Below are 10,695 nucleotides of genomic sequence, written 5' to 3' on the forward strand. Positions count from 1 at the left end.
ATGATGACAGTAAAAGCTACCAAGAGCTGTTTGCCAGCTCTTTGAACTCTGCTGAGCAAGCTCCTCCGCTGCGGCTCGAAAGAAATTACAAAGTTAACCCTGCTCATTAACTGCAAGATGCATTGCAACGTAAGGAAGGCGCAAGGGGACTTGGTACATCCGGTATTTTCACAAGCACCGCAGCAAGCACGCTCCCCTTTTGATTTTATTTTAGGTGCCAATTCACAATTTGGGTAAAGAGATTATTTTTCCTCTGAAAGCGCTTTGATTGTGCCAACGTTCACCCTTTTTCAATACTCTTCAGTCCCACTGGGTTTGTCTTTGTGGGTGCTCCTTCCGCAGACACAGACAAACAGCAGTGGCATACCTGGGGCGGGAGGAGGGGGGCAAAATCCCTAAGTTCCACGCTCGCCACATCCCCACTGCTGTCACCTCTGCCCATCACACCACCTGCTTGTCGGAGTGGTTTCACAGGCAGGCGAAGCCCCACATGGTGTTTGATAGGAAGCAAAAAGCCTTTAGAGAGGCTTCTCACACGGTCTTTTAAGCAATCCTTCCAGTTCCGTCGGGAAACTAGAAGTATAGCTTAAGACCATGCCACATTAAAACCATGCTGCCATCGAATCCTATCCTCCCTCCCGCACCTCCAAGCCCTACAGGGGTCTACCCTGTTCTGTGCCAGTGATTGAGCTGGTGTAGAGCCAAGTAGACTCATAGGGCCTGCCTGGTTGTGACGCAGGGTAAGGGAAGCAATATTCTCTTACCCTAAGGAGATGTCTGGCTGCCTCCCTGGCTCCATACAGCAGCAGCCATTTTCGTTCCACTGTACTGCAGGATGGGCAGCCCGGTTAGGGTTGGGCTGCCCACCTCTCACTGGAGAAGCAACATCAAAACAAAGGGACATTACTTGGATGCTGCTCTAGTGCTGGAAATCGGGCCCTATTCCTTAAACTGTTTTGTAACTTTTACATTGCGATTCCTGTAGCATACCAGAATACTCTTGAATATTCTAGCACCATGGAATACTAGAAAGCTCTAGCATTGTCTAGAGCAGTGTTCACCAAACCCTGGCCTGTGGGCCATATCTGACGTTCACCAAAATCCCTCCCCTCTGTGAGCAGTGCTTACCGTTCTGCAGCTCTACCACTTGTTCATCACCTGATCTAGGCACAGTGATGCTCATGGCAGTTGCACCTATTGTCCGACATCCCAGCAGGCTTTGTACCGAGACGCCTGGGCCATAGACGTGACTGCCCAGATCAGGTGGAAAGCAAGTGGCAACGGTAAGCGCTGCTCTGGACGGGGGAGGATTAGAGTCGCACAGTGGTCTTCAGTTTAGAGACCGTTGCTCTAGAGCATGTCCGCACTGATGGCTTTCTGAAATACATTTTGCTTCTGGTGGGTTGCCTCCCATGAGGTTTGAATGCAATCAGGTCATTGCACAATCAGATGGCTGGGACCAGGGAGAGTCACAAGGCATACAAATGAACTCGGTTGATACAGGCCTGATCTTAAGGTATGAATAATTCTGTGAAACTCTCAGTGGACACCATGTTGGCGGTGTAGGGAGTTGGGTACGATTGGGCTGTTAGCTTCCAAAAGGAAATGGTGTCATAAACTACCCCTGTGCCCCTCCAAAAGCTTGCAGGAAAAGAGGATTTAAATCCCCTTACCTCCGCATAAGCCTCTTGACCCACAATGAGTCTCTTCGGCCTCTGCTAGCGATTTCACTTGCACAAGTCCGAGGAGAGAAAGAGGGTGGGGAAGCAGCAAAAATGGAGGACTGGATCCCATGCACACTATTGCCGCCAGATCTACCCCTCCCAGCAGCCTCTCCCCTGTCATGCCCACTCTCCTCCGTTTCACCACCGTTCTACCCTCCTCCTGCTCCCGCACACCTATTAACTTACCTGCTCTTGTGGGCAATGGGAGAGCCAATGACCCAGGCAGGAAGGCACTAGCTTTCCGGCCAGTGTCCCAGCAGTGTGGTACTCAGCATGCTGCCAGAAAGCACTTTCTGGAACACTTTCTGTGGGTGGCCACAGAACCACACACTCCACTACTGGCCCAAGTCCATAAGGTTGGGTTGGGTATCTTGCACTGTGCTGCTGTATTATCACACAAGTATTTAATGGTTGCACCATTCAGGGACTCCACAAACACCTATACATTATCACACTGAGCTCCTTGCTAATATAATAGAGGAGCCTGCAAATTAACTTAAAATGCTCACAAGAAGTTTAAAACACACACACACACACACACACACACACACACACACAAATTCATCCCTGTATTATACATCAAGACGTTCGACCACATTTAATGGCCTGATCTTCTAGGAAATGTAGCTTCTCTAACTGGTGTTTGAGGATGCTGAATCACCATCCTGATCAATGTCAGCTCTCACCCCACATGACTTTTATAGCTTGGAAGAATTCCAGATGGGATTTCAATACCTGGCAGCTTTTGGTAGCCGCTGTCTGCATTCTAAAGGGACAATGCAAGAACACCAGCTCTCACAGCAGACTGCACGTACCTCCCCTACAGCATCAGCAGGGCTAAGTGTCCTGATTTCAAACCCGGATATTTCCACACGTGCATTCAGGCAATTGCAAAAGCCAAAGCGGCCTATAATGGGAGAGATCATCTGCTTATAGCTGATTAGAACATTGTATTGGTACATGCCTCATTCTCCTGCGTCCCATTATGATCTATAAGAGGGCAACTCCTTAAGTGTTCCATTCATACGTCCAGCCGTGTTTGTCCAAAGGCAAGCACAGAGAGGTTCACAGTGGCTGCCCCCACAATAATGTGATTCTCTGTGTGTCATATGGTTGGGACTATGGCCGGGCAGGTGAAACTGAGTACATTCCCAAGGAAAAACAGAATGCAGCATGAGAGCATATCAACCACGATTGTGAGCTGGGGAGACGTTGAAAGAAAGAAAGAAAGAAAGAAAGAAAGAAAGAAAGAAAGAAAGAAAGAAAGAAAGAAAGAAAGAAAGAAAGAAAGAAAGAAAGAAAGAAAGAAAGAAAGAAAGAAAGAAAGAAAGAAAGAAAAGTTGAATTTTTCTCACTGAGAAAGCTCACTGAGAAAATCACAGAGTGACTTCTGAACTGAGCTGTTCGGACTTTGTCCATCATGAAAGTTGGCCATTCTAAAGGCCAATATTCTGGTCATTTGTACTATATGGAACAAGTAACTTTTTAATCTTGGAGGCTGCCTGAGAATGCATTACTATTAGCTCAATATCTACACCCTTACTGACTGCAAGTCTTTAGAAGGTGGCCTTTTGCAGCCCTACCTCCTGAGGATGCCAGGGGATGCCTCTCTCTCTCTCTCTCTCTCTCTCTCTCTCTCTCTCTCATAGATATGTACAAGTCCAAATCTGGATTTGGGACTCGTAGTTTTTTCTAACTGTGGGTTCCAAACATGTGGATTGGTCAGACCTGTTGCCGCCTGAACATGACCGGAATGTCTGGAGGGTGTTCTGAGCGCCAGGGAGGCTGCATGTGGCTTCCCCAGCCCTCAAGAACACCTTTTAAAGACATTAAAATGTCACTTCCAGTTTTCCCCCAGAAAACCAGAAGTAGCCTTAAAATGCCTTAAGAAGGCATTCTGAGGACCGGGGAGGCCATCCATGGGCCTATGTGTGCTGGATGCGACCAGAGTGCAGTTTTGGTTGCATTCAGAGGGTCTGGTCTATCTGAGCTGCGAATTTCATTATCTGTACATTTCAACATCCGTGGGGTTTCCAGGATCGGAACCCTCACAGATTACAAGGCACGACTGTAGATCCACCCGGTCACACATGTATGAAGTGAAGAACAAGCCTATCAAGCATATGGAGATCTATCCAACAAAGAAATTTAAAACCGTAGAGATCCTTTGATAGCAGTACTAAGAAGGCCACATTAGCACAGCCAGAAAATACCAGCAGATAATCAAATGGCAGCAAAAATGACAGGGAGAATAAATCCAGTTCTCCAGGGATCCTTTGTTCCGAGGAGCTGATACTGCTCTGTTGTGATGTGTTTCGCAAGCCTCTGTGACCCTGGCACTTGATTCAGCCAGACAGCCTGCATCAGCAAGACTCACTACAGATGGGCACTTTCTTCCCAAGGATGTGCCTTCCCATTCAAATTCAGGAATAACTGGATGTGCGCCAGAATCACCATGGCAACTTTCCAACTCCGCTATGAATCAAGGCCAGATCCAAACTCCAAAGGTCTCAGGTATGACACTCTGCTTAGCATTGTCAATTGATACAATTGATTTCAAGACAAGGACTTCTGAACTGCTTCTTTTCTTTCCTTTAGCCCAGGGGTCTCCAAACTTTTTGGCCAGAGGGCCACATCAAATGTCTGGCATGGTTTTGAGGGCCAAAAAATAAATTTAAATATAAGATTTATATAAATAAATTGGAACTTAGATGTGTGAATAAATGAATGAATGGGCTCATTCTGGCCCTTACAACACCCTCCAGATGCAACCAGAGCATAGTTTCAGTCATGTTTGGCAAAGTGGGCCAGGGGTTTTCAGGGGACAAGAGGCTGGCCACGGGCCAGATAGAGTCTTGCTGCAGGATGCATCTGGCCCCCGGGCCGAGGTTTGGAGACCCCTGTTTTAGCCTAAAGCATTTTATTAGAAATACTTTGATACAATTTTCCTGATTAGTTTGCAAGAAATGTGTCCTGTTCTTCTCAAAGCACCATATTACCTTCTGAGGAATGACTACTTCATTGAAAAAATTTTTTTAAACCACCCCCATGTGACTTGCTACTCAAGAAAGAAAAATGGCTCCTCCTTCCAACAGTCTTTCTGAAAATCTTCCTTCCACAGTCCTTTGATCAATACTAATGTAATTAGTCTGTGGAACCCCTTGCCACAGGATGTGGTGATGGCATCTGCCCTAGAAGCCTTTGAAAAAGAACTGGACCAATTTCTAGAAGAAAAGTCTATCGCAGGTGACAAGTCGTGATGGGTATGTGCAACTGCCTTGTTTTAGAAGTAGGCTGTCTCAGAATGCCAGGTGCGAGGGAGTTGCACCAGGACGCAGGTCTCTTGTTGCCTTGTGTGCTCCCCGAGGCATCAGGTGGACTACTGTGAGATACAGGAAGCCAGACCAGATGGGACTTTGGCCTGATCCAGCAGAGCTCTTCTTATGTTCGTATGTTTTTAATAACTTGATCAACATATCTAAAACCTCCTTGTTTTAGAAGCAGGCTACCTCAGAATGCTAGGTGCAAGGGAGTTGCACCAGGATGCAGGACTTTTGTTGTCCTTTGTGCTCCCTGAGACATCAGGTGGGCCTCAGGAAGCTGGAACAGATGGGCCTCTGGCTTGATCCTGCAAAGCTTATGTTCTTAACAACACAAACCTGGAAAATTAAGTCAGAAAACACTTTTTTCAAAATTTATGGTGTTTTTATATTAATTAAGGGTGCTGATTCCAAAACTGACATCAGTTTTGCCCTATCGTGTCTTGTTTCAGAGATACAGTATAGCCTTATTAGTGTATGGTTCAAGCCATGGTGTAGGCTTCCTCACGAGGAAGCTGCTTGAACCATACACCGAGGAGACTGTGCCATATCTCCGAAACTAGATGCCTTAGGGCAAAACCGATGCCGTTTTTGGAATCAGCACCCAAAACATACCCAGGAATAGGTCTAAGTGTTAAGATAGCAAAATGGGTGTTGGCTTGTGTAATTTTAGATCAATGGGCTTGAGTGCGCTTTAACTCCAGGCTGGTTTGGATAACATGGACTGACCATCACGTGGAAACCAATGCCGTTTTTGGAATCAGCACCCAAAATATACCCAGGAATAGGTCTAACTGTTAAGACAGCAAAATGGGTGCTTATAGTCTCCCTGCCCATTTATACTTGAAACAGGCAGTTCAATCCTAACTAAATCCTCCCCCACCCATGCAGCCACTCCACCAGCTCAACCATGCATATCCAGCTGAACTTTTCTCCATACGCATGAGGCTGACTTCCACCATAAACACACTGTTGTGCTTTGACCATCAGGGCACATGTGCGCCTCCCATGCACACAGAAATGTAGCAGGAGTCATGGCAAGCAACATACCCCTTTTTTGTTTTGCTGAAGTTGCAGGGTTTTAATGGGATGGTTTCATTTTGCAGCCGCAGCATGTGATAATTCCAGTTCAGGCCCCCTGCGGGCAGACAACGTACACAACGCTAGCAGGTCCACAATAGTCAACAGTGCACAGATGTGACGTCTGATCCCAAATGAATGCGCCCATCACTGACCATTTCAAATCAGAGTGAAGTTTCTGAGCCGCAACAAAGGCTGGCCGTGGAAATCTTTAACACCTGTCTCTTTCAGTCCTGGCTTTCTGAGCATCGTGAATAAAATGTACCTTTGCACAAAATGGAAAAGTGGAAGCAGGAGATTTTTTTTTTTTTGCGCATCAGTCCAATGATTGTTACATAAACAGACACACGACACAACATGGAACACAGCCAAGTGCCTGCAAGTCCTCTGTTTGAAGGACAGAAAAGGCTTGGCTTATCCCTGCGTCAGCCAAGTGCCCCAAAGTTGTCACTCACTGTGTCATCCTTGAAGTCATATAACTTGCCTACTAATTCTTTACTCAGGCGCTCTTATCTCCCAGTCTTAAATCAGTAGTCGGTGCTTTCGGGGAGTACAAATAGCGTCAGCAGTTGGGGGTAGGGGGGGAGGAAGCATAGCTGTATATAAATGGTGCTTCAGGCAAGTGCGTCGTAGAGCATTATCTGTCTCTCCCATCATCACTGCTCTTTCACAAAGAACGAAGGGAGCAGAGCGATATATACGGCAGGAGTGTCTCCCACCCCACCCCTCTGACGTACAAGTGATGTGCAGACCTGGACTCTGCAGTGGCTCTGCAGCCCTTGCTTTTGTGCACATGACTCAATCAGCCTCCAGATGGGGGTCTTTCCAGAAAATCCTTTGGCAATGCCACCTGCATGTTAAGCAGGCAGGCTCTCCGGAGATACTGCTTGCAGAGGCCCGGCTATTTAAAAAAAAAAAAAAAAAAAGGATGGGGAGGAAGAAGAGCCACCATTCTGGACTGTGAATGCAACAAAAAAAGCCCCTGGAGCGCTACAACACTGAATGATTCATTGCGCCGCTTTTAATTGTTCTTAAATTTAGCAACACCTTTTGGAGATCACACCACTAAGCGCTGGTGGAGTGGCTCTCCCCCCCCCGCCGCCCTGTACTGGTCCCCTGCTTTAAGGTAGACCAAGAGGAGGAGTGCATGGAGCCTAATTAAAATGCTCATCTCAGCTCTGCTATAGCTAACATCTGCACAGCAAACTAGGCACTGGGACTGGAGCTCAGTGGAAGAGCACCTGCTTTCTGTGCGAGAAGTCCCAGGTTCAATCCCTGAGACCTCCGGGTAGAGATGGAAAAGACTCCACCAGCAGCACTGCATACTATGGGCTGGTGGGGGGTAGGATTGGGCCATAAGGCTGCAATCCTATTCATAATTACCTGGGACTAATTGGATTCAATGGGACTGAGTAGACATGCATAGGCTTACACTCTAAAATGCTATGCTTGAGCTCTTCAGAGCTGGGCAGGATGCAACTCTGACCATTGAGATTGCACTTGTCCCATGATAGCCTGACCAGCTGCAACAGTCATCAGGTGATGACTCTGTGCGAGAGGGTCTTTGCACCTTGCAAGAGCAGTAGCCAGCAAGCAGCTGCAGAAGATTGTCATGGTGCAAATGGGCATGAATAACTTTTTAGAATCGGTACATGCCCTAATATGTTAGGAACAACGGTGTGGTGTGCTTGTCTTCAGTTCTTATCTTGGGTTGCAAGGGTCACTGGCGCAAGAGGGAACATGCTCGGTGCTTCAAAGGTTTCAAACTGCAGGCAGCATGAGTGACATCAATACTTTAAAAAAAGGAATTAACTAGAATCAATCTAAATTAGCATATTCAGACTCTGCAGGCTGGCCATTAACCGATTCATTAATTAGGATAAAGTAGAGCACTACCCACTGTTAGAAAGCGGGGTTTGTCGTAAGTGAACATAATTAAATGGCTAAGTAAGAAATTACCCAAAGTGATGTGAAAATGCTTCCCCGGAGCACTCCTCAGCTTCGGCAGCTGACAACAAGAAGTACGAACTGGCACTTGGAAAGATATGTTATTGTGAAGCCACCAGAATATTTTCTGCTCCTCTCAAACAGTGTGTTGTAGAGTGTGGCTCTCCAGGAAAGGGATCTTGGGAACAGAGTAGAAAGCTCTCTGAAATATGGCAGCTAAATATGTCCAGTTTAGTATCAATCAGTACAGTGGGCCTTCCTTATCCATGTGCTCAGCATTTGTGGATTCTACGATCCACAAATGCCTCCTCACGCCTCGGAGGACTCCGGGACATGACCAGATGCAACTTCAGGTTTGCAGCTGTGACTTCCAGAGGTGTTGCAGAGATGTTCTGAGGTCCACAGCCCTCTCCGCACCTCAGAACAGCTCCGAGACATAACTGAAAGCAACTTCCAGTTCATGTCCATGACTTCTGGTCCTGTCCAGGAGGTGTTCAGAGGCGTGGGGAGGTCCACAGCCCATTCCATTAGCCTTCCCATGCCTCAAACACCTCCCGGACATTGTCAGAAGCCACAGACACAAACCAGAAGTTACTTCCATCTGTGTCATGGAGGCCTTCTGAGGAGGCAAGGAGGCCCATGGAGTGACACAGTGTCCAGAGGGCCTGGTATGACCACCAGGCAAGTTATTGTGGTGCCACAACTCTGCCCCCACTGAGACTCCAACATCCATGGAATTCGTTATTCACAAGTGTTTCCAAAACTAAACCCCTGTAGATAACGAGAGCCCACTCTATTAGGAAAGAAAATGAAATGACAAATATTTTTTCTCCTCCCTTTTTTTGTGGTGAGTGGACGCACCTTGGCACCATGAGTCTCTTTACAAAGGTCTCTTTACAAAGTCTCTTTCAAGGGAGGGCACCAGGATGAGGTCTCTTGTTATCTGGTGTGCTCCCTGGGGCATTTGGTGGGCCGTTGTGAGATACAGGAAGCTGGACTAGATGGGCCTATGGCCTGATCCAGTGGGGCTGTTCTTATGTTCTTATGTAGGTAAGATCAAAGAGGGAATGGGATTGGGTTTCCATGTGTCACGTTGAATCCAATCCTAGATTTAAAAAAAATCTACCAAGTTAAACCAAATAAGTGCCCTGCCAGTTGAGGATAAAATACTCTCCAGGAAACCCAGGTCTTCTTAAGTTTAATATTCACGCAGCCCTGTGCTGTAGACAGATGGAGAACGCTGCAGGTAGGAACATCTTCTCTTCTTCTCAGAGAAGGTGGAAGGGAGGTGATGAACAACCCAGTACTATGCATGTCTACGTGGACAAAAGTTCCATTGAGTGCCAGTGTTGTTGCTAAAGGAGTGTAGGGGGGCTGCGGGCTGAACCAGGTGACACGCATGGGGTGACACCACCACTCCCTCCAATTTTTAAAATCTTGGTATTTCTGAATAATACCATCATGTTATGTATCAATCAATGAGTTGTTGTTGGCAACCTTCAGTCTCGGAAGACTATGGTATCGCACTCTGGATGGTGGTTCTGGCACAGCGTCTAGTGTGGCTGAAAAGGCCAATTCGGGAGTGACAATCCCTTCCACACCGGGAGCAAGTGCAGTCTGTCCCTGGTCTGTCTCCCTGGCTATGGGCCTTCCTTCTTTGCCTCTTAGCCTCAGACTGTTGGCCAAGTGTCTCTTCAAACTGGGAAAGGCCATGCTGCACAGCCTGCCTCCAAGCGGGCCGCTCAGAGGCCAGGGTTTCCCACCTGTTGAGGTCCACTCCTAAGGCCTTCAGATCCCTCTTGCAGATGTCCTTGTATCACAGCTGTGGTCTACCTGAAGGGCGCTTTCCTTGCACAAGTTCTCCATAGAGGAGATCCTTTGGGATCCGGCCATCATCAATGAGTAGGTCTCAGAATTCCAAGCAGAATTCCACAGAACAAACCATATTGAAATATCTCTTTTCTATCAAATGTTACAGCCAAAAAAAGCAAGGACGGGGCGATGATACATCACCATGCCCACTGCCCATGGCGTTGCCCTGTCTACCGCATGGGAGGAGGTCCATCCTAAGGGTGACACGCTGGCCCCCCGTACCGGGTGACACAGACCCTACTGACTGTTGGATGCAATGGGTCCTACTTTCAGGTAAGCCTATATAGGGTTTCAGTCTACATCTCCCCCTGTGTGCATCCCCTACCTCTCAGTATTTAGCTATTAGCTAGATTGTTATGTGCTCTGTTACCCTGCACATGCCTGATCTCGTCTGATCTCGGAAGCTAAGCAGGGTCAGGCCTGTTTAGTACTTGGATGGGAAACCACCTGGGAATATCAGGTGCTGTAGGCTTATATCATAGTCTTTTGAGACTGAAGGTTGCCAACCAACTACACACACAGCCCGCTTTCTCTAGCTTGCTTTCAGGCACAAAATATTGACCAACTGAGAAGGCGGCCCCCCAAACAGCAGAAGGATTTCATTTCTCAGCTCTCCAGCATTCAAACTGAAAAGGCTTCATGATTGCTGTAATGGCTAAATTATTGAACAAATGGTGACAATGCCAAGAAAGTCATTTTACAAGAGACACAATACAAAGGCATTTTAAAAAAAAATTGTTTATGTATTGCAT

General features: G+C 47.1%; 1 pseudogene; it reads left to right on the top strand.

Annotated features, from left to right (window-relative positions):
• Positions 1–10,296: 10,296 nt before the first annotated feature.
• Positions 10,297–10,415, top strand: LOC136657950 (5S ribosomal RNA; annotated as a pseudogene).
• Positions 10,416–10,695: the final 280 nt, after the last annotated feature.

This window comes from Tiliqua scincoides, chromosome 7, assembly GCF_035046505.1.
Source record: "Tiliqua scincoides isolate rTilSci1 chromosome 7, rTilSci1.hap2, whole genome shotgun sequence".
Classification (NCBI taxonomy): domain Eukaryota; kingdom Metazoa; phylum Chordata; class Lepidosauria; order Squamata; family Scincidae; genus Tiliqua; species Tiliqua scincoides.